We start from the raw sequence: 26,173 nt of genomic DNA, 5'->3' as shown, positions 1-26,173 counted from the left end.
TATTGGGGAGACTATGCAAACGATTAGAGATCAGTTTTCAAACATAAATCGACAATAAGAACAAATAATTTACTGTTGCCTCTTCCTTACCATTTTGACAAGTACAAACATTCCATAGCACAGTTAAAATTGCAAGTGTTGGAACAAGTAAAGAAACCGAGAAGGAGTGGTGATATAAAAAATCTTTTATTGCGCATGGAGGCTTATTGGATCCACACATTGGATACATTACATCCCAGAGGTTTAAAAAAGGATTCCGAAATAATGCACTTATAAATGATCCTATTGTTAATGTTTTCCTGATTATTACCTTTTCTTTAACTTTTCTATAGACTCTATCCTCACGTTAAATGTATCAATTGGTGATTATGTTATCTATGATGACACTGCTACATAGAAGTGAAACTCTGTTGTCAATTCGCTGTTTTGTAATTACTGCCCAGGATTGGGCGTCTGACGTCATGTGCACGTGATTTATTTATTTTTATATATTTGTTTAGATGAGAATGTGTTTGATACTTGTTGATAAAGGCTATAGCGCCGAAACGCGTCCAAGTTTACTTTGGATATATGCTATGATAAGAGAATAAAGTAAACAATACCGATTAAGTGGATACACGGCTGCTGGGATTTTCTTGGAAAGTGAAGTTCATTGGGCATTATTTGATCAGTTGATTACGCTATGACTGAAGCCACATTGCAAATGTGAACAGATCCTTACTGAACCAACATACAGATTCATTTAACATATACAGTAAATGTAGACCTCAGCTATTGATGTAGTTACAATGTGAATTATCCCTCAGTGTTAGGCCTCTTTTTTTCCATTGACATTCCGTTTTTTGCGTTCCGAATACAGACCATATACAGAACCATTAATTTTAATGGATCCGCAAAAAAAGCTGAAGGTACTCCGTATGCCTTCCATTTCCGTATTTCCGTTCAAACATAGAACATGTCCTATTATTGTCCGCATAATAGACAAGGATGGTACTGTTATATTAGGGGCCAGATGTTCTGTTCCGCAAAAAACGGAATGCACATGGATGTCATCCGTATTTTTTGTGGATCCATTTTTTGCGGACCGCAAAATACTGAAAAAGACATATGGTTGTGTGCAAGAGCCCTTAAGCACTGGCTTTTATACAGGTTAGGTATAAAATGTCAGGTTCAGTGAATACAATCTGGGTTATTTCTTCTCATTGAAATCTGCACAATTAATGAACAACTCTGGAAGTCATTCATTTCACTAATTTAATTCTACAAAATATGGCATTCAGAATGTGATATGAATGTGTGAATATGGAAATTAAAAAAATGAATGCTATATAGATAAATAGTAATTGAAGCCAATTTCTTGCTAACAACACTATATCATATATTATCATGCCATTGCATATATAGTCTTCTACTTTTGCTTATAAATGAAATTTAAAGGGGCTTTCTGAGAATTTTTATACTAATGACCGATCCTCAGGATAGGTCATCAGTATCTGATAGGTGGGTCCCATGAAACTCTGTAATATATGTAAAATATTTTTATCACTGAGAAATGTCTAGTTTTCCTGTTATCAGCATGCTTAAAGAGGTTCTCCGGGTTCAGGTCTGAACCCGCAAATATAAGATATTTCTTATTCTTTTACTATATATGAGTAAAGCATCAGAGCATTTTCTTGCTCTGATGCTCCCACTTGCCTTGCGCTGCACCGTGCAGCGCAAATTCTGTTTGTTTACTGCTGGTTACCCCCTGGGCTTCTCCTCACTATGCTTTGAGGAGACTTCTACCTAGCAGTGAGCCCGGTGAAGTCACTTGCACAGATGATCGTTCTATAGTGCTGCTGGAGGCGGGTACTATGCAAAGTAGCATAGTACCCACCTCCAAATCAGCCTAGCGTAGTCCCCACCTAGCATAGCGAGGAGAAGCCCAGGAGGTCACCACCAGTAAACAAACAGACCTTGCACTGCGCGATGCAGCTCAAGGCAAGGGGGAGCATCGGAGCAAGGAAATGCTCCGATGCTCCACTTATGTATAGTAAATAATAGCTTACAGTGGGATGCGAAAGTTTGGGCAACCTTGTTAATCGTCATGATTTTCCTGTATAAATCATTGGTTGTTATGATAAAAAATGTTAGTTAAATACAGTCTTGTGAAAAAATTAGGACACCCTTTGAAAGCATGTGGTTTTTTGTAACATTTTTAATAAATGGTTATTTCATCTCCGTTTCAACAATACAGAGAGATTAAAGTAATCCGACTAAACAAAGAAAACTGAAGAAAAGTCTTTTCAAGATCTTCTGTAAATGTCATTCTACAAAAATGCCTATTCTAACTGAGGAAAAAGATAGGACACCCTTGCCCCTAATAGCGAGTGTTACCTCCTTTGGCTGAAATAACTGCAGTGAGACGGTTCTTGTAGCCATCTACCAGTCTTCGACATCGGTCTGAGGAAATTTTACCCCACTCCTCAATGCAGAACTTTTTCAGCTGTGAGATGTTTGAGGGGTTTCTTGCACGTACAGCCCTTTTCAAGTCACCCCACAGCATCTCAATGGGATTCAAATCTGGACTTTGACTTGGCCATTCCAGGACTCTCCATTTCTTCTTTTTCAGCCAATCTTTGGTTGATTTACTAGTATGTTTTGGGTCATTGTCATGTTGCATGGTCCAGTTCCGCTTCAGCTTTAATTTTCTAACTGATGGTCTCACATGTTCTTCAAGCACCTTCTGATACACAGTAGAATTCATCGTGGATTCTATGATGGTGAGCTGACCAGGTCCTGCTGCAGCAAAGCAGCCCCAAACCATGACACTTCCACCTCCATGCTTCACAGTTGGTATGAGGTTCTTTTCTTGGAATGCTGTGTTTGGTTTACGCCAAACATGTCCTCTGCTGTTGTGTCCAAATAATTCAATTTTGGACTCATCTGTCCAAAGAACATTATTCCAGAAGTCCTGGTCTTTGTCAACTTTATCGCTGGCAAATGTCAGTCTGGCCTCGATGTTTCTCTTGGAAAGCAAAGGTTTCCTCCTTGCACACCTCCCATGCAAGTTAAACTTGTACAGTCTCTTTCTGATTGTAGAGGCATGTACTTCTACATCAACAGTAGCCAGAGCCTGCTGTAGTTCTCGAGATGACACTTTAGGGTTTTTGGATACCTCTTTTAGCATCTTGCGGTCTGCTCTTGGGGTGAACTTGCTGGGGCGACCAGTCCTGGGCATGTTGGCAGTTGTTTTGAAAGCCCTCCACTTGTAGACTATCTTCCGGACAGTGGAATGGCTGATTTCAAAATCTTTTGAGATCTTTTTAAATCCCTTCCCAGACTCATAGGCTGCTACAATCTTTTTTCTAAAGTCCTCTGACAGCTCTTTTGCTCTCACCATGGTGCTCACTCTCACTTCAACAGTCAGGAGCACACCAAACTAAATGTCTGAGGTTTAAATAGGGCAAGCCTCATTCAACATGCAGAGTAACGATCTACTAATTATGTGCACCTGGTGTGATATACCTGTGTGAGATCTGAGCCAATTTAAGAGGGAATACATGTGAGGGTGTCCTATCTTTTTCCTCAGTTAGAATAGGCATTTTTGTAGAATGACATTTACAGAAGATCTTGAAAAGACTTTTCTTCCGTTTTCTTTGTTTAGTTGGATTACTTTAATCTCTCTGTATTGTTGAAACGGAGATGAAATAACCATTTATTAAAAATGTTACAAAAAACAACATGCTTTCAAAGGGTGTCCTAATTTTTTCACATGACTGTATATCATATAGAAGACACACACAGTGATATTTGAGAAGTGAAATGAAGTTTATTGGATTTACAGAAAGTGTGCTATAATTGTTTAAACAAAATTAGGCAGGTGAATAAATTTGGTCACCACAGAAAAGAAATGAAATCAATATTTAGTAGATCCTTCTTTTGCAGAAATTACAGCCTCTAAACGTTTCCTGTAGGTTCCAATTAGAGTCTGGATTCTGGTTGAAGGTAATTTGGACCATTCCTCTTTACAAAACATCTTTAGTTCATTCAGGTTTGATGGCTTCCGAGCATGGACAGCTCTCTTTAAGTCACACCACAGATTTTCAATTATATTCAGGTCTGGGGACTGAGATGGCCATTCCAGAACGTTGTACTTGTTCGTCTGCAAAAATGCCTTAGTGGATTTTGAGCAGTGTTTAGGGTCGTTGTCTTGTTGAAAGATCCAGCCCCGGCGCAGCTTCAGCTTTGTCACTGATTCCTGGACATTGGTCTCCAGAATCTGCTGATACTGAGTGGAATCTATGCGTCCCTCAACTTTGACAAGATTCCCAGTCTCTGCACTGGCCACACAGCCCCACAGCATGATGGAACCACCACCATATTTTACTGTAGGTAGCAGGTGTTATTCTTGGGATGCTGTGTTCTTTTTCCTCCATGCATAACGCCCCTTGTTATGGCCAAATAACTCAATTTTAGTTTCATCAGTCCACAGCACCTTATTCCAAAATGAAGCTGGCTTGTCCAAATGTGCTTTAGCCAACCTCAAGCGGCACTTTTTGTGCTGTGGGCGGAGAAAGGGCTTCCTCTGTATCACTCTCGCATACAGTATCTCCTTGTGTAAAGTGCGCCGAATGGTTTAACGATGCACAGTGACTCCATCTGCAGCAAGATGATGTTGTAGGTCTTTGGTGCTGGTCTGTGGGTTGACTCTGACTGTTCTCACCATTCGTCGCTTCTGTCTATCTGAGATTTTTCTTGGTCTGCCACTTCGAGCCTTAACTTGAACTGAGCCTGTGGTCTTCCATTTCCTCAATATGTTCCTAACTGTGGAAACAGACAGCTGAAATCTCTGAGACAACTTTCTGTATCCTTCCCCTAAACCATGATGGTGAACAATCTTTGTCTTCAGGTCATTTGAGAGTTGTTTTGAGACCCCCATGTTGCTACTCTTCAGAGAAAATTAAAAGAGGAGGGAAACTTACAATTGATCCCCTTAAATACTCTTTCTCATAATTGGATTCACCTGTATATGTAGGTCAAGCGTCACTGAGCTTACCAAGCCAATTTGAGTTTCAATAATTAGTTCTAAAGGTTTTAAAATCAATAAAATGACAACAGTGCCCAAATTTATGCACCTGCCTAATTTTGTTTAAACAATTACAGCACACTTTCTGTAAATCCAATAAACTTCATTTCACTTCTCAAATATCACTGTGTGTGTCTCCTATATGATATATTTAACTGACATTTTTTATCGTAACAACCAACGATTTATACAGGAAAATCATGACGATTAACAAGGTTGCCCAAACTTTCGCATCCCACTGTATATCTAGGTTCAGCCATGAACCCAGAGAACCCCTTTAAGCTCTAGCCTTACTCCACAGAACAGTCATTTTCATCAGGGCTTATGCTCACAGGGTTGGCTTTAGGAGGGGGCAAACATCCAGGGCCCCGATTTTCTAAGAGGACCCCTGCTAAACGTCAGGACAGCAGTCGGATTTTTCCTCAGGACTCCAGTTCCCACTTAAACTCCATATATGGCTGTGTCTGTATATGGAGTCAGTGCTATGAACATGAAGGAGGTATCCCCAAGCATTGTCAATATTTAGTCTCTATTGTTTGAAATATTTCTGCCAGATTTGAACTCCCAACCATCTACATTAAAGACAAGGACTTTAACCACTGAGCTATAGAGCTCAATGTTAAACTGAAAAACCTCATAGTAGTTTGTCATGTATTAGGTAATCATATGTAGCAGAAGTATCGTTTTATATTTTTGTTAGTAAATGTAAAATAAATATATGGCTCAAAATAAATTACTTGTAATTACTAAAAAATATATAAAATAATACCTCTGATATATATGAATACATAATACATGGGAAACTACTACTAGATTTTTAGCAATAATATATTTACAGCCATGTAACATGGAGGTCTATAGCTTAGTGGTTAAGATTCCTGCCTTTAATGTACTGTACAGTCGTGGCCAAAAGTTTTGAGAATAACACAAATATTAGTTTTCACAAAGTTTGCTGCTAAACTGCTTTTAGATCTTTGTTTCAGTTGTTTCTGTGATGTAGTGAAATATAATTACACGCACTTCATACGTTTCAAAGGCTTTTATCGACAATTACATGACATTTATGCAAAGAGTCAGTATTTGCAGTGTTGGCCCTTCTTTTTCAGGACCTCTGCAATTCGACTGGGCATGCTCTCAATCAACTTCTGGGCCAATTCCTGACTGATAGCAACCCATTCTTTCATAATCACTTCTTGGAGTTTGTCAGAATTAGTGGGTTTTTGTTTGTCCACCCGCCTCTTGAGGATTGACCACAAGTTCTCAATGGGATTAAGATCTGGGGAGTTTCCAGGCCATGGACCCAAAATGTCAACGTTTTGGTCCCCGAGCCAGTTAGTTATCACTTTTGCCTTATGGAACGGTGCTCTATCGGAAAATGCATTGTTCTTCACCAAACTGTTGTTGGATTGTTGGAAGAAGTTGCTGTTAGAGGGTGTTTTGGTACCATTCTTTATTCATGGCTGTGTTTTTGGGCAAAATTGTGAGTGAGCCCACTCCCTTGGATGAGAAGCAACCCCACACACACGTTTTTTTGCAGGTCACCATGGTTAACAATGGAAGAACAATGATTTCAAGCATCACCCTCCTTTTAACATGTCAAGTCTGCCATTTTAACCCAATCAGCCTGACATAATGATCTCCAGCCTTGTGCTCGTCAACATTCTCACCTGAGTTAACAAGACTATTACTGAAATGATCTCAGCAGGTCCTTTAATGACAGCAAAGAAATGCAGTGGAAAGTTTTTTTTGGGATTAAGTTAATTTTCATGGCAAAGAAGGACTATGCAATTCATCTGATCACTCTTCATAACATTCTGGAGTATATGCAAATTGCTATTATAAAAACTTAAGCAGCAGCTTTTCCAATTTCCAATATTTATGTAATTCTCAAAACTTTTGGCCACGACTGTAGATGGTTGGGAGTTCAAACATTTCAAAATAGTGGCTAAAAAAACTTAAATAAACAGGTGAAAAGTTTTATTTTTTTGAAAAAAAAGGAGAAAAACGTAAAATATGATTCAATAACACCTGTGTTAATGGACGCCAACCTTTTTAACTTCTGTAACCAGTATTTTTTGTTGGGAAAGGTGGCAACCCTAACATCAACCCCCTCAAAACCTCTATAGGCCTGCCCACTACACCAAGCCCAGACGATATTCTGACCCTCACAACTTTTCTATGGTTTTGTCTACGGAGATGTGTGGGGGCTTATTTTTTTGTGGGATGTTCTGTCGTTTTTGACAATACCATTTTGGAAGGTGTATGACTAGATCACTTTTCATTCAATTTTCTTGGGAGATAAATTGATGAAAAAACTGTGAATCTGCCTTTTTTATTTTTTCTGTTACGCCATTCACAATATGGGCTAACTTTTTTTAGATTTTAATAGTATGGGCATTTTTGCATGCGGCGATGCCCATAATGTTATTTTTTTTTGTTTATCTTGTAGATTGTAAGCCCTCACAGGCAGGGCCCTCTCTAATTCTGTACCAGTCTGTAACTTGACTTGTTCATGCAATTATCTGTATTATGTATGTATACCCGTTATCATATGTACAGGACCATGGAATGAATGTCGCTTTAATAATAAATAATAATAATTTTTATTTTCGGGAAAGTGTGATTTAAAAAAAAAATAATAATATTTTGAAAAAAATTTTTTTTACTTTTTTTTTTCTTGTTAGGTTACGAAGTGGACCACAACTTGCAATCATCAGATTGCAACTTATATTGAATAACGGAAATTGCTCCATTAGTCTGTATAGAAATCCCTATATCACCTAGTGGCCTGAACTGGGATATACTAAACATGAACTTGGAAGCCTAGTACAGGCCTTGGCTCATTATTAGAACAGGGTGCTTTCCCCGATCTCCGCTGGGGGAAAGCGCGCCTGTTAGTACATTATTACAAGATTTTTCCTAGGGCCACATTTTGTCTAAAACCGGCCGTGCATGCACAAAAACGTAATTTTTTCCGTGTACATTCCGTTTTTTTGAGGAGCGTATGCAGAACCATTCACTTCAATGGGCCACAAAAAAAAAGGAAATAACTCCATGTCCGTTCCTTGTCTGCATGTCTGTTCTTAAAAAAAAACAAAAAAAAACATATCCTATTATTGTCCGCATTATAGACAAGGGTAGGACTGTTCATTTTTGGGCCGGCAGTTTGGTTCCGCAAAATGTGGCATGCACAGGGCCGGTGTCCGTGTTTTGCAGGTTATGTGCATGAGCCCTTACTTTCACTGAGCTCGTTTCTGAGAATGTTTCCTGTTTTTTATTTCTACTATTTGACAGGAAACAGTCTATGTAGTTTAGGAGCATGATAGAGCTTGACCTCTACTGCATAATTTTCAATACAATTACTGGCAACTGTTTGATAAGTGACATTTTAACCCGGGGTTTCCATTTCTGAAATCTTTCTTGTATAGCTAAATAGCATTTTGCCTGTTTAAATCCTGGTCATAAGGTTAATGCTGTTGGTGTTTGTGTGATAAATAAAATGGTAAACGTTTTTATTGCGTTTTCTTAGACTGCTTATTCACTCACAAAAGTACGGTATATGTAATTATAAATGCGGTACATATTCTTCACATGAACACAATATTATACTGTATATCACACAGATAGATTAAAAAAATAAAATAAAAAAATGATCTCCGACATACAATAATTTTTAGAACAAAATCACATTTTAGTTTTGCTTCTCAATATACCATAAACTGTCTAAAAATTAATCTAAATTGTTTCAGAATTTTTCCCTTTATTCTGCCTTATGCCCAAAAAAAAAACCCTGCTTATTTACATGACTCTAAGGCCTCTTTCACACGAGCATGTCTGGATAATGTCCGGATGCCCTGCGCGAACAAGTGGATTAAGGTGAGTTACATTTTTTTAAAAAAAATTTTTAACCCCTCCAGCCCTATTTTACTTAGCATTCTGTATTCAGAATGCTATTATTTCCCCTTATAACCATGTTATAATGGGAAATAATAATGATCGGGTCCCCATTCCAATCTCCCCTAGCAACCGTGCGTGAAAATCGCACCGCATCCGCACTTGCTTGCGATTTTCACGCAGCCCCATTCACTTCTATGGGGCCTGCGTTGCGTGAAAAACGCAGAATATAGAGCTTGCTGCGATTTTCACGCAACGCACAAGTGATGCGTGAAAATCACCGCTCATGTGAACAGCCCTATAGAAATGAATGGGTCCGGATTCAGTGCGGGCGCAATGCGTTCAACTCACGCATTGCACCCGCGCGGAAAACTCGCCCGTGTGAAAGGGGCCTAATACAGGGGTGCACAACCGTTTTTGGTTTGGGGGTCGCATTACAACATTGCTATATTTCAAGGGGCCGCAAAAAACATTGAACGGCGATAATTTGCATTGGTCTATTTCACAGGCCGATGCAAAGTGAATGGAGAGGAATGGTCATTACCACAGTCACTTCATTCAGTTGAAAAGGCCTGAATGACTAGACTCTTTTTTGTGATTTAGCGCCCATGGTGGTTTAATGTTTTTTATTTGTTGGACTATCAAAATAATATTCAGATTTAAGTGACACATAGAGCTTTTTAATATATTCTTTAACATTTTTTTCTTTTTTAGTTTTATTTGGGGAAAAAGGCAAAACATTTTTAAAAGTCATTTATTTTTAAAATATAGTTCCTTTTTCTTAAATTATTTTTTTCTCATTTATTTATTTATTTTATTTTTTATATATATCTTTGCCATATAATATGCCCCCAAGAGGTCATTAAAAGACCTCTGAGGGACACTGACACTGTTTATATTTTGTACTTTTTCCTTTTAGTTTTTTCTTTTAGGTTAAGTTTACATATACCCTAAGGTATCCAGAAGGCTGTTCCAGCAGAGAAAGAGCCTGCCAATGTTCATCGTATGCGGCATAACCGTATAGGGCCAGTGCACTGCTAGACCCTGTTGACTAAAATGGGACACAATGGGGATCCAGACAGTTTCCGGCACGAGTGCTGGGATTTGGCCAGACAAAAACAGTTGTTTGGACGAATCCCGACACTCATGCAAGAAATCAGCCAGATCCCCACACAGTCCCATTATAGTCAATAGACTCTGGTGGTGAATGGTAGCATCAGGCAATACTGGATACGATTAATTCTGTCAGGCTGTTCCGGCAGACGAACAGCCTGCCAGATACTATAACACATATGGGAAACTAGCTTTTTTTGTATTTTATTATATTAAATTGATTATTTTTATTTAACATTTTGTATATTTTTTTAACTTTTTTTAAAATATTTTGCCACATAATATATATCCCCCAAGAAAGGTCCCCTATTGAAAGATATTTGCAGGACACTGACACTAAAAACAAATAGCCTTTTGGTTGTCCTTAGTATTATCAAGTTATACTGTTTTTGCCAAAAGCAGGATCCATATAGAAGGGGTACTCCCATGTTTTTTCCCTACAAAAAGGAACAATGTTCATTGACCAGGGGAAAGGATTTAAAAGTGGATTTTCTAAAGTACTTGGTGCTTAGAGGGAATCTGTCACCTGGTTTGAGCATATTAAAGTGTTACTACTGCCATGTACAATAAAATTTTTTGCTGTAGTCTTCATTTTTTGTTTCATGGTTTCATTTGTGATAAAAATCCATTTTTTATGTTATGCAAATGAGTGTCCAAGGTGCCCAGAGGGGCGTTATTATCCTTCTCTGGAGCCCAGTAACTCCCCCGTACAGTGCCCAGCCCTCCTTCCTTTAGAGCCCAAGCACGCCTCTTCCAGCATAAGTAACTGCCCACACCTCAACTCTTTGCCGCCACCCCCCTCCGCTATGTGATTATTTGGATGTAACTATGCCCACAGATTCCTTGCGTCCACTCAGTGAAATCTCACGCAGGCGCAGTACAGCGGACTGCCTGCGTGATGTAGAAGCTCCTGAGGGCAATAGCTTTAAATTTGTCATTGGGCTCGGCGCATGCCCAGTGACACATTTGAAGCTGTTGCCCTCAGGAGCTTCTACATCGCGCAGGCAGTCCACGGTACTGCGCCTGCATGAGATTTCACATAGCGAAGGGGGGCTGCGGCAAAGAGTTCGGGCTGTTCCGCTGGCTAGATCGGGATGTTGGGGCCGGGGCATGCGCAATAAATGCTCGGATGCCGATGCCCATAATAGGTAATGCTGTGCGCAGGCGCGGTGATTCGGATGCACGGCGCAGGTGCAGGATTTCACACTGTAGGGAGAAGGTGGGCACCTTCAGACCTAATTTGCATATTGAATAAAAGTGTTTTTTGAAGAAAATAAGCGATGGACAGCTAAACAGTAAGTATCATTCACATATGGGGACTAGAATGCTGAAAATAGTGTTAGTGTTGTATTACGGTCAGTATAGGTGAAAGACTCCCTTTAAGAGGTGAAACCAAAGTAAGATAATGTGTGTTTTAGTGCCTTATGATGAGTAATACATCACATTCACCGAATAGTAAACCTTTTTTGGTTTGTTCATTGCCAGCTAACAATATATCACTATTGGGTGCGTGTTCTCGTGCCACTTCATTCTTAACTGTCCAAATATGATGAAGTGTTAACATCTCTGAATTTCTCTATACTTGTGTTAAATCATTCTTACAGCTCCATGTGTTTTCAGCATATAACCAATGCGTTCAAATCCAGAGACAGCTCTTGGAATGAAATACAGTATTAACAGTAATAAGATTTTCTTTGTTCATATGCCTTACTGCTCTGAGTTTTAGTAGCAATTAGGTAGTGGGACTAGAAGATATATAGTTTAATAATGTGCCCCATCTTTGATATATTGTTCCCCTTTGCTCTATTTCTAAAATGACCTGTATTTGAAATGCTCCTTGAAATACCACTACTAGTTATGCCATCTCCAGGTGCATAGCTCTAGGAGTATAGAGGTAGTAGTTGCACCCAGGCCCTAGTGTCCTAGTTACAGTATTGTAGCTGGCACCTGGTAGATAAGGGGCCCTTTGACAGATTTTGCTCTCAGACATCAAGGTATACCTCTGGACCAAGTATTCACAGTACGCTGTAGTAGGCAATTTGTTGTAGAATTGACAAATATGTACTGACTACCCCTCGCCTCCATAGATGCTAATTAACAATGGTAACACAAGGTTTCTGTTCCAATGATTGGTGGGGGTTCCTGCAGTCAGAGCCCTACCAAACAGAAATTTATGACTGTGTCCATTAATAAGATATATAAATGTGTTTTGTTGGAATTTTCTTTGTATGTGTATTGACTGCAACACAGTATGACCACATGACCAATACAGTACTGTTGTCCACGACCTCTATCTTTAAACTATCTCCAACTCCTAGAAACAACTCTTTACAGGAGTTCAGTGGACGGAGAAAAAATTATATTGTTAGTGACAGGGCCTCTGCAAACTGTTATGGACAGGCCCTATGCAAACTCTTACGGACAATGGTTGTGGAGCTACTGTGCCAAGCAACAGGTTTGATGTTGGCTAACCGTGAGTGCGTTGTCCTGCTGTGCCACTGGTTTTCACCCTTTAACCCCTATACAGGGATCTGGAAGGGGAGCCACCGGGCCCCTACCTCTTGGAATAGTCCCAATGTAGTTGGCAGCTTACCCAGAATGATCGGTACAAAGCACCAGAAAAACTGGTAATGCACACCACACAGAAAGTACCACGCAGACTCAAGGAACCCAGGGATACAGATTTCAGGAACCCAGGGATACAGATTTCAGGAACCCAGGCATATGGACAGAAGCCGGCACGCAGACAGAAAAACAGAACCCGGGCAGCAGAGCAGAAGCCAGCACACAGACAGATGGATTAAAGCTCTTTATTGACTCTTTACTAAAGCTCTATGGAGACAGAACAAGATCTTATGGTACATGAAAAGAGGTGTAACACGAACACAGAATATATAACAGGCTGATAACTAATTAGTCAACCAGGTGCCCACATGCAGAGCAGAGTAACCCATTCAGTACTGCAGCAGAGGAGATATACAAGCACAATGGCCCAATTCACACACAGGCAACCAACATTGTAACAAATGTATTACTTTCTGTATACACGCTAAAAGTTTACAATCAAATATAGGTAATATGTCCTCTAAAAATGCAGGCATCCATTTGAAAACATGTTTTCTGCATGCTGTCGTGATAAATGCAGATCAAGTCTCACTGTCCTACAGTAAATTGTCTATACGTAAGTAACTCAAGTTTAGTACAATTAAAGAATGGCAGAGGTAAGAAAATGCATTATGCAACTATCAGACTACATTGAGTACTTGGGAAGGCGATGTTTGTGCTTTCAGTCAATGGCTAAGCTGCTAGTGTCATGTCTATTCATCTTATTCAGCAATTTTTTGGGAAGAAAAATAATCAACACGTCAGTCTGTTAATCCATTCAGTCCTGTAACAAACTTCAAAGATATTAATCAGATGTTTTTACCAGATGCTGCTTGTGTCATAATTGCTGTTCAGCAGCAGTGTGTGGCGCTTTGTGGGTGTGCATATATTAACTATTAATGTTAGTGTGGTCTATTCTAATGTACATTTCATGCTCAGTGCACAGCAAAACAAGATTTGTCATTTTAATGCACTCATTAATTAAAGGTATATTCCAGAGGAGGAAACCAACAAAGCAACAAGTTGCCCTTAACACCTACCTAACCTACTTGTCTTATTCCTGTCAGCTCCTAACATTCTGTCTGTACCTAACATATTTTCCTTTTTCCTCATCATTGTTCCATAGGGTACATCTTCTGCTTTTATTGCAGCAAAATTACCCCGCTAAAGTAATATCTGTCCACATCCCCACCCCAGCACCTGCCCTTTGTTAAGATGTAGGAGCAGAAGCTCCAACTCACTTTTTTGGCATATACAAACACTTTTTTCCAGCTCACCATATCTTTCCCATGCATGGAACAGACCGGACCAGTCCTCACTTGAAACACGAAGAAAAAGAAATGTTCCAGCATTTAGGGTAAAAACCTAGATGTTTTCTTTATTCACGATGGTCACAATTCACATACATGGACAGCTTCTCCCTCCACCGCTAGGTTGACATGTTTCGGACTTGTTAGTCCTTACTCGTAACCTCATATGTGAGCCAGCCACACAGCTGAAATAATCCCCCAGTCTCAAAACTAGGCTGGAATTAACCCCTATGTGACCGGTGCACACATGTTACATTTATTCTACCCCTTGTGCCAAAGTAAATATCAAAAGTCATTAAAATTTAAATATATATGAATACTTGAATAGCTACGATCCAATATAGCACTGGTTTAAACTTGCAAATATGTTTATGTATACATAATAAAACGCGGGCCCTGTCCACCCCGATCCCACATATGATGTTAGCGTGGAACCGAAGTGGGTGTACAGTACAGACCAAAAGTTTGGACACACCTTCTCATTCAAAGAGTTTTCTTTATTTTCATGACTATGAAAATTGTAGATTCACACTGAAGGCATCAAAACTATGAATTAACACATGTGGAATTATATACATAACAAACAAGTGTGAAACAACTGAAAATATGTCATATTCTAGGTTCTTCAAAGTAGCCACCTTTTGCTTTGATTACTGCTTTGCACACTCTTGGCATTCTCTTAATGAGCTTCAAGAGGTAGTCCCCTGAAATGGTTTTCACTTCACAGGTGTGCCCTGTCAGGTTTAATAAGTGGGATTTCTTGCCTTATAAATGGGGTTGGGACCATCAGTTGCGTTGAGGAGAAGTCAGGTGGATACACAGCTGATAGTCCTACTGAATAGACTGTTAGAATTTGTATTATGGCAAGAAAAAAGCAGCTAAGTAAAGAAAAACGAGTGGCCATCATTACTTTAAGAAATGAAGGTCAGTCAGCCGAAAAATTGGGAAAACTTTGAAAGTAAGGGCTATTCGACCATGAAGGAGAGTGATGGGGTGCTGCGCCAGATGACCTGGCCTCCACAGTCACCGGACCTGAACCCAATCGAGATGGTTTGGGGTGAGCTGGACCACAGAGTGAAGGCAAAAGGGCCAACAAGTGCTAAGCATCTCTGGGAACTCCTTCAAGACTGTTGGAAGACCATTTCAGGGGACTACCTCTTGAAGCTCATCAAGAGAATGCCAAGAGTGTGCAAAGCAGTAATCAAAGCAAAAGGTGGCTACTTTGAAGAACCTAGAATATGACATATTTTCAGTTGTTTCACACTTGTTTGCTATGTATATAATTCCACATGTGTTAATTCATAGTTTTGATGCCTTCATAGTCATGAAAATAAGGAAAACTCTTTGAATGAGAAGGTGTGTCCAAACTTTTGGTCTGTACTGTATATCCAAACCCACATGTGGACAAAAACAGTACTGCTGGATCTGCCTATTGAGAACTTTTTTATTCATAGCAAATACCACAAAGAAATAAAACTGGCTATGTTAAATTTTCCACAACAAACTTAAATAAACGTGTATTATTTAAGGATTATTTTATATCATAATTAATGTTGTTTTTATTTTTAGTCCTCAACTGCATGAAACAAAAAAAAAAAAAGTGAGAATCCAGAAGAAAATAAGGGGAGTAACCCTAATTCTATCATTTTTACTATCATCCCACTAATGTGTACCAAGTGTACCTGATCTTCTTGAAATGACCCTACACCCATCTTTAAGGATGTCATGCAAAATATTATCCTGATACAATATAGGTAGGCATCTTTTAACTGTACATTCTATTTCTCAAAACTATACATCAGTACAAGTGTTGGCTTCTCCTGTTTAATTCCTTGTTTGTCCCATTTTCCAGTAAAATCTGTTTTAAACAGGAGATCACGTCTCTTTTTATTTAGTGCAATTTGTTTAGCTCTACATAGCATCCAATGGGGATATCCCCTCATCCTAAGGCGATGCCATATTAATCGACACTCCCTTTGAAATGTGTTTAATGTACTGCTGTTTCTACGGGCTCGCACAAACTCTCCAACTGGTATTGCCCTTATCGTATGCATTAAAACAATTAGGAGCACGTACTGATCTCACTTTTAAAATGGCCAATAAAGGCGGTTGTATAGTGGTATTGGATACGGAAATGTATGTATAACAAATTATGAATATGTTGTCAGATACCTCAATGTACATTAGGTTACAAAGTGATCCATTAGAGGTATATCAAAAAGAATTTATTACTATTCTGGAAAAGGGAAAAAATTATGGGCATATAACCCAATGGGAATTTTAATATCTGTACGTTGAGAGACCAGCAACTCCCATCATTCACACGCTTCCAAAAGTACATTGAAAAATCCACCCACCCCCACTCAGACCTATTGTGTTTGGGATTGGGTCAATGCTTGAGAGGATGGGAGAATGGGCGGATGCAAATATACAATCTTTGGTTAAGCGGTTACCGGGGTATCTGAAAGATTCTTCGGATGGCTTTTTTATGATAAGACATGGGCTGCAAATTATAAATGGTTAACATTAGATGTCGTTTCGTTATATCCATCAATACCACATCATGTAGCATTGGAAGCTCTGCAGTATCATCTTTACAGTTATAGTAATCATACAAAAAGGTTTATTGATTTTATTTTTGAAACAACATCTTTTCTATTGAGGCATAATTATTTCTGTTTTGATTGTAACTTCTATCTGAAGATTAGCGGTGTGTCTATGGGGGCCAAATATTCCCCATCACTTGCTAATCTAACGATGGCTTACTGGGAGGAGCGGTACATCTACTCTACAGATAGCCAATTTTCTGGGGACATCGTCTGGTATGGCAGATACATTGATGATTTGCTCCTCATTTGGGGGGGGGGGGGGGATGTGTCTGCCATACCAGACTTAAAATTCACTCATTATACCTATTCTTCCATGGTATGTTTCTTAGATCTGAGACTTACTGGTAATACTGATCATATGATTAATACGGCTACTTATCGGAAGGATACTGCGGGAAACACCATACTTAAAGCTACTAGTCACCATCCGAAACATATGATAAGGGCAATACCAGTTGGAGAGTTTGTGCGAGCCCGTAGAAACAGCAGTACATTAAACACATTTCAAAGGGAGTGTCGATTAATATGGCATCGCCTTAGGATGAGGGGATGGGGATATCCCCATTGGATGCTATGTAGAGCTAAACAAATTGCACTAAATAAAAAGAGACATGATCTCCTGTTTAAAACAGATTTTACTGGAAAATGGGACAAACAAGAAATAAAACAGCAGAAGCCAACACTTGTACTGATGTATAGTTTTTAGAAATAGAATGTACGGTTAAAAGATGCCTACCTATATTGTATCAGGATAATATTTTGCATGACATCCTTAAAGATAGGTGTAGGGTCATTTCAAGAAGATCAGGTACACTTGGTAATATTTTATCACCATCAGTATTTGTACGTAGTCCTAGATATAGCACTCGGTTGAAATCTCAGGGCTTTACTAAATGTGGCACGTCCCCATGTAAAACCTATGGGTTTGCACACGGAACAAAAAACTTTGAAGATTCATTACATAAAGAAACATTTGCAATAAAACATTACATCAATTGTAATACTGAGGGGGTAATTTGCACTCTGTGTGATAAAATATACATTGGTAGTACAATTAGAAAGTTCAAAAATAGATTTAGAGAACACCTGAACTATATTACTAATCCTCAGGCTACAGGTACATCAAGTGTAGCTAATCATTTTAATAATGTACATAATAGAAGTACAGTAGGACTCCGCACTTATGCATTTGAGAAAGTAACCTTACCACCTATACGCGGTAACATTAAGCAGAAGGTTTTACTACGTGAAGCCTTCTGGATATTGAGATTAAACACCCGCTATCCTACAGGATTAAACCTAAAAAAGGAATTGATGTATTTATATTAGGATGCCATACTTATAGTTTGAGTAACTTTTAGTAAGGGGAGATCAGTCCACAAAATGTGTGATTATTATATAAAAGTAGTTAATTTTAAATATAATTTAAGAGAAATAATATACACATTAGTGGGATGATAGTAAAAATGATAGAATTAGGGTTACTCCCCTTATTTTCTTCTGGTTTCCCACTTTTTTTGTTTTGTTTCATGCAGTTGAGGACTAAAAATAAAAACAACATTAATTATGATATAAAATAATCCTTAAATAATACACATGTTTATTTAAGTTTGTTGTTGAAAATTTAACATAGCCAGTTTTATTTCTTTGTGGTATTTGCTATAAATAAAAAAGTTCTCAATAGGCAGATCCAGCAGTACTGTTTTTGTCCACATGTGGGTTTGGATATACACCCACTTTGGTTCCACGCTAACATCATATGTGGGATCGGGGTGGACAGGGCCCGCGTTTTATTATGTATACATAAACATATTTGCAAGTTTAAACCAGTGCTATATTGGATCGTAACCATTCAAGTATTCATATATATTTATGTGAATCTGTGGTTTTAATGACTTTTGATATTTACTTTGGCACAAGGGGTAAAATAAATGTAACATGTGTGCACCGGTCACATAGGGGTTAATTCCAGTCTAGTTTTGAGACTGGGGGATTATTTCAGCTGTGTGGCTGGCTCACACATGAGGTTACGAGTAAGGACTAACAAGTCCGAAACATGTCAACCTAGCGGTGGAGGGAGAAGCTGTCCATGTATGTGAATTGTGACCATCATGAATAAAGAAAACATCTAGGTTTTTACCCTAAATGCTGGAACATTTCTTTTTCTTCGTAACTCACTTTTTCCCCTTTCCCAACTGACTGGTTTATTTTTTGCTACTAAGTTTGTCTCGATGTTTTAAAATTCAAGAAAATGGGATAAGACTCTTTCACTCTGGAATCTCACTCATGCAAAGATAAATAGTTTTGACCTATCTTACCCAAACACTTGGAAATGTGAAATGACCGCTGGTACCTATTCCATATGTGGTGAACAGGCCCAGTGTCAAGGTCCTTCTGGGAATTTAGACTTAACATAACTAACAAAATATGTGCCACCGCAATCTCTTTAAATGTACTTCTTCAGGGGCATTTTTTTTTATTATTACGGTACATTTTACTCATTTTGGGCTAAAAATTATTTTTTTCAATTGGCCTTTAATAAAAATATTCAGCTGTTTCTGACATACAAGGGTTAAAATTCAGTATGTTTGCAAGCTGCCACAGTATATTTTCTTTGAATCCCGTCATCTGATGGCTTGTGTGTAGGTGTTATCTATGATCTCCTGACCTCATAAACACTTATTTAAGCCATATTCTTATTAGTTTGATAAAAATTGAGCTATAATGAGTGTTTATGAGGTCAGGAGATCAGAGATAAGAGCTACACATAAGCTGTCAGATGGGATTCAAAGAAAACATATGGTGACAGCTTGCGAACAGACTAATTTTTAACACATATTTCAGAAACAGCGGAACATTTAAAAAAATATATATTTTATTAAAAATACAACAATAATTTTCAGTACATATTGTATAACATCATTATTACTTTTCTCTATTTTTTTTATAGCCCACCCAAATACCCTTCCTAACCACCTCCCCTTTTGCGATGCGTCTCTCTAGAGTGGAAGTTTAAAAAACGAAAATGGGCATTATTTCCACATAGCCCATATCCTAGTCCATTTTTCCTCAATATTTTTCTGTTTGTAGAGAACCCTCTCATATCTCTTGATCTTGTTCACCAAATTTAACCATGCAGCTACATTTTGTGTATTCCTTGAAAACCAGACCCTGGTAATCAAAAGTATTGCCAGAAACATTACTCTTAATAAAAGGGTCTTTTTGTCTTTATGGCAATTTACCTTGGAGAGGTCACCCAATATCCAGCATTCTATCATGAAGGGGATCATAATAACCATCATAAGAAGTGTGGGGCTTAAAGAAAATGGTTTTGTGAGATGTTTGGGAAGGAGTGTGTGTATATATAGAGACAGACTCATTAGCTGGCCTAATTCATTAGCTACAAGTACTACCTTCAAGTACTACATTAAGTACTAGTAAAGAGATATTGCAGGAGACTGAAGAGATTCAAGAGATACTGCAAGAGATTGGCTTAGAGTCTCCAACTGGCTCATCTGTGTTGTTTTTGCTGATCATTGCTTGAGAAGAGGTAAGAAATTTGGTCAGCTGTTTGCTATTGTGCGTTTGCTAATGAGCCTAGCTCACTAAGGTGTTACATTTGTTGCTGGGGGAGGAGTTTGGGAAGGAGTGTGTGTATATATAGAGACAGACTCATTAGCTGGCCTAATTCATTAGCTACAAGTACTACCTTCAAGTACTATATTAAGTACTAGTAAAGAGATATTGCAGGAGATAGTCAGGAGGTAGGCTGGAAGGTGGAAACAATACAAAAAAAAAAAAGGTAAGATTTGTTTGATTTAAAGTTACAATTTTTTTTTCTTTTTTTTTTCTCCTCTTTAAAATGACAGACTTGGTTCAGTGCAGGAATTGTTGTGCATTTATTTCATGTTCCACTCTTTGGAGATTCGGATGCTGTCAGATCTGTAGACAGTTCTCCTTACTGCAGCAGGAAATTGCATTTTTGAAAGCTGAAATATTTAAATTATCTGTTAAACAAACTCCAGCTAGGACTGCTGCAATGCCACTGCCACAGAGGACCCCCAGAAATGGCAGATGGGTTACTGTAGATTCTGGAAGTCTTAGAGTGGTGGATAGAAGACATGTCCCACAGTCGGTGGTTCTCCATAATTCATTTGCAGCACTCTCAGAATGTAAGGACAACATGGATATGGACTCAAGCACAGAGGGTGAGAAACCATCGACTCCTATGTCTAATGTATGCAACAAAAAAGAAAAAGTGAAGTCTCAAAGGAAGCAGCTGTTGCTGGGTGATTCAATCATAAGAAGTGTGGAGCTTAAAGAAAATGGTTTTGTGAGATGTCTCCCTGGGGCTACTGCTAGAAGAGATAGAAGACGTATTATTAATATTGTTAAGCAAGCAAAGCAGGAAGGGGACGTGGATGTTCTTGTCCATCTAGGGACAAATGACCTGGCTTGCAATGAAGTGTCAGAGGTGAAAAAATCTTTTATCACACTTGGTAATGACTTACAGGATTTTGCATCCACCATTTCATTTTCTGAAGTTCTGCCTGTGCATAATGTTCAGAATGATAGGCAGAGGCGCATAAAGGAGTTCAACATATGGCTTGGTAAATGGTGTCAAGAGCAAGGATTTGGCTTTGTTTCTCATGATAGCTCTACTTGGAATAGAAAGGAACTGTACAAAAAAGATGGTTTGCATCTTTCTCTCAAAGGAACAAATGTACTTAGTGAACAACTCCAAGAATTTGCGAAAGAGTATTTAAACTAGGAATGGGGGGCAAAAGAGTGAAAATAAAAGAGTCCAATTGCCCCCCGAAACAATGCCAGAACAGGTCAGAAGCACAGAGGTTAAGAAATGATAAGCTCAGAGTCCTGTCTACAAATGCTCGCAGTTTAGGTAAAAAAATCAATGAACTTGGGTCAATAATGGCATCCGAGAATGTAGATTTAGTGGCTGTTACGGAGACATGGTTTAATGAAAGAAATGACTGGGACATAACCATACCAGGGTACTCTTTATACAGAAGAGACAGAGAAGGCAAGAAAGGAGGAGGAGTGGCCCTGTATGTGAAAGATAGCATTAAATCTAACCTAATACAAGTTGGTGAGGCCAACATAGAGTCAGTTTGGGTTACGTTGCAGTTTGCTAACCATGCAGTAACTCGTGTAGGTGTGATATATAGACCACCTGGTCAAGTTAAAGAACTAGATGATCTACTAGTTGAAGAAATAGCTAAAATGACAATGAAAGGAGAAGTTATCATTATGGGAGATTTCAATCTTCCAGATATAAACTGGAAAACCAAAATAGCAAGTTCTACCAGGAGTACAGATATTCTAAATTCCCTACTGGGGTTATCTCTACAACAAGTGGTTGAGGAGCCAACCCGGAGGGAGGCCATTTTGGATTTGGTATTCACAAATGGGGATTCGGTATATGATGTCATTGTAGGCGAAACCTTGGGATCTAGTGATCACCAGTCAGTGTGGTTTAATATAACTGTGAAAGAGTCCCACCACACAAAAACAAAAGTTTTAGATTTTAGAAAAACAGACTTTTCAAAAATGAAATTAGTCATAAATGAGTCCTTATCAGACTGGAACGGATTACATGGAGTCCAGGAGAAATGGGACTACTTAAAAGGTGCATTATTGAAGGCAACAGAAAATTGCATTAGACTTGTCAGTAAAAGCAAAAACAGGAGGAGACCACTGTGGTACTCAGCAGAAGTGGCCCAAATCATTAAAAATAAAAAGCTAGCATTTTGTAATTATAAAAAAAACCCAGAGCAATGAAGATAAGGAAATCTACAAGATTAGGCAGAGAGAGAGGCCAAGCAAGTTATAAGAACTTCTAAAGCGCAGGCAGAAGAAAAACTAGCTCAGTCTATGAAAAAAGGGGATAAGACATTCTTCAGATATATAAATGAAAAAAGGAAATTAAAACAAGGAATAACTAAATTAAAAACAAAGGACGGAAGGTATGTAGAAGAGAATAAAGGGCTAGCCGACTGCCTTCATGAATACTTCTGTTCAGTTTTTACAAAAGAAAAAGGAGAAGGACCTCCACTAGAAAGAATGACTAATAAATCGTTTGATGCATGTATCTTTACAGAGGAAGATGTTCTAAGTTTGCTGTCTAAGGTGAAGACAAATAAGTCACAGGGGCCTGATGAGATACACCCAAAATTATTAAAAGAGCTTAGTGGTGAGCTGGCAAAACCGTTAACAGATTTATTTAACCAATCATTAGTAACAGGAGTCGTCCCGGGAGATTGGAAATTGGCAAATGTCGTGCCCATTCACAAGAAAGGTAGTAGGGAGGAATCGAGCAACTATAGACCAGTGAGTCTGACATCAATAGTAGGCAAATTAATGGAAACCCTATTAAAGGATAGGATTGTGGAACATCTAAAATCCCATGGATTGCAAGATGCAAAACAACATGGGTTTACTTCAGGGAGATCATGTCAAACAAATCTTATAGATTTTTTTGACTGGGTGAATAAAATAATAGACGGTGGAGGTGCAGTAGACATCGCATATCTAGATTTTAGTAAGGCTTTTGACACTGTCCCACATAGAAGACTTATCAATAAACTGCAGTCATTGAGCATGGACTCTCATATTGTTGAGTGGATTAGGCAGTGGCTGAGTGACAGACAACAGAGGGTTGTAGTCAATGGAGAACATTCAAAACAAGGTCATGTTACCAGTGGGGTTCCACAGGGATCTGTACTGGGACCGATTTTGTTTAATATCTTCATAAGTGATATTGCAAAAGGCCTCGATGGTAAGGTTTGTCTTTTTGCTGATGACACAAAGATATGTAACAGGGTTGATGTTCCTGGAGGGAAACGCCAAATGGAAAAGGATTTAGGAAAACTAGAAGAATGGTCAGAACTCTGGAAACTGAAATTTAATGTGGATAAGTGCAAGATAATGCACCTGGGGCGTAAAAACCCAAGGGCAGAATATAGAATATTTGACACAGTCCTGACCTCAGTATCTGAGGAAAGGGATTTACAGTAGGAGTAATTATTTCAGAAGACTTAAAGGTGGGAAGACAATGTAATAGAGCAGCACGAAATGCCAGCAGAATGCTTGGATGTATAGGGAGAGGTATAAGCAGTAGAAAGAGTGAAGTGCTTATGCCGCTGTACAGAACACTGGTGAGACCTCACTTGGAGTATTGTGCGCAGTACTGGAGGCCATATCTCCAGAAGGATATAGATACTCTAGAGAGGGTTCAGAGAAGAGCTACTAAACTAGTACATGGATTGCAGGATAAAACTTACCAGGAAAGGTTAAAGGACCTTAATATGTATAGCTTGGAACAAAGAAGAGACAGAGGGGATATGATAGAAACTTTTAAATACATAAAGGGAATCAACTCGGTAAAGGAGGAGAGCATATTTAAAAGAAGAAAAACTACCACAAGAGGACACAGTTTTAAATTAGAGGGGCAAAGGTTTAAAAGTAATATAAGGAAGTATTACTTTACTGAGAGAGTAGTGGATGCATGGAATAGCCTTCCTGCAGAAGTGGTAGCTGCAAATACAGTGAAGGGGTTTAAGCATGCATGGGATAGGCATAAGGCTATCCTTCATATAAGATAGGGCCAGGGGCTATCCATAGTACTCAGTATATTGGGCAGACTAGATGGGCCAAATGGTTCTTATCTGCCGACACATTCTATGTTTCTATGTTTCTATGTCAATTGCTCCCCAATACTGTTTTAATTCTATACAAGACCAAAACATGTGAACAAAATTAGCCCCTGGTGAATCACATCGTGGACAGTTGGATGTGTTTCTAAAACCACATTTATTAAGCCATATTGGGGTAACATAAATTCTATGTAAAATATTAAATTGAACCAAAACTTGATTAAAATTATGAGAGACCAGTCTTAAATTAACAAAAATGTTTTCCCAATCATCTCCTTTTAATGTTAAACAATCAGTTCCCCAAGCTTTTTGACCAGGGGAGCTAATATCATTAAATAGTGCTTTTATTAATAATTTATAGATTTTGGCAATCTTAACATCGTGACCTATATTCCCCATTAATATTCATTTAACAGTGTAGAAGTGCCTATATCTAATAAAGATTTATCTTTAAAGGGAACCTGTCATGTGGATATTTGATTACAATCTAACTAATTATATACAATCATTAACTATTAAAAAGTGCCTTAGATGTATTCACTTACTGGTGTGACAGATGGTTGCCCCATAATATACACACAAAGATGCCGCATGCTAATGAGCTGATTTGAGTCCAGTGTGATGTCATTGAGTCCAGCGTTTATTTAATTCAGAGCTATAGCCACTCCCCTGCCCACCTGCTGCTGATTCATATGGAAAAAAACTGTCAATCTGCAGCCGGTAGGCGGGGAGATCAGGAGCTCATGAATATTCATGACTCATCATTATCAGCTGGAGCTTTTCAATACAAGATGTTGGCAGATTGACTGGGTCAATTAAAGAAAGTGACACAGCATTTTGCTAAGAGAATCAGTCACTTATTTATGTTGCCCTTAGTTAGGACACCATAAAACTGGTGACAGGTTCCCTTTAAGATTAAAAAGTGCAGAGCGAAGCTGTAGATATCTAAACCATAATAAATTAGTTATATTCTCTCTTTGTGCTAACTCCAAAACAAAAGTACTTCTCCCTTCCTCACCACTTGTGAAAGATAAAGAATTACTGATCCCCTCCTAATTCAATTAAGATTTGTAGTTTATAGTTATGCCAAATGGGTGTACAGCATAAGGATCCCTTTATTCCCAGCCATCCTCTAACAGTGCGCCAGGACCTACTGAACAGTTTCCTTGTCTCAGCGCAATTCTGGCGCATACTAGATAACTGCCCGGATTCGAGTAGAGTAAACATGTTATCATAGCCCGATCTACTCACCAATGACCTACATACATGCAAAGCGAGCTATTTCAAGCCTTTATTTGTTATAATTTGGATGATTATGGCTTACAGCTTATGAAACCCCAAAGTCACAATTTCAGGTACCCTTTGCTGAGGGGGTATGGATTTATTAGCTGACTAGAGTGTGGCACTTTGAGCCTAGAATATTGAACCTTTTCACAAAATTCTAATTTTAAGTTGCATTAATGCAACTCTTTTTAAGTTGCATTACTGAAATCAATGAACTTTTGCACGATATTCAAATTTTTTGAGTTTCACCTGTACTTATGCATAGCAAAATTTTGTGATGTGTTACAACAATTCTGTCTTCAGATTTGTAATCCGCACACTCGATTTAGTATAGGACAAATGGTTTTTGCCCAGTAGCAGACGAAAAGTTTTTTTTTTGTTGCGTGGTGTAATTGATGTGATAACTTTAGCAAGTCTCATAGCCAAAATCTTTGAAAAAAGCTTCACGTCGGTATTTAATAGGGAAATCGGCCTTTAGGACTCCATATCCAAGGGATCTTTGCCTTTTTTTAATATTAATACTATCACAGCTTCTAACATTGAATCAGGAAGGATACCATCCTCCAATGATTGATTAAACACCTTGAGTAACCAAGGGAGAAGAACCTCCCTATATTT

The sequence above is a fragment of the Bufo bufo genome, chromosome 2 (genome assembly GCF_905171765.1).
Source record: "Bufo bufo chromosome 2, aBufBuf1.1, whole genome shotgun sequence".
Lineage (NCBI taxonomy): Eukaryota > Metazoa > Chordata > Amphibia > Anura > Bufonidae > Bufo > Bufo bufo.
This window is presented reverse-complemented; position numbering follows the sequence as displayed.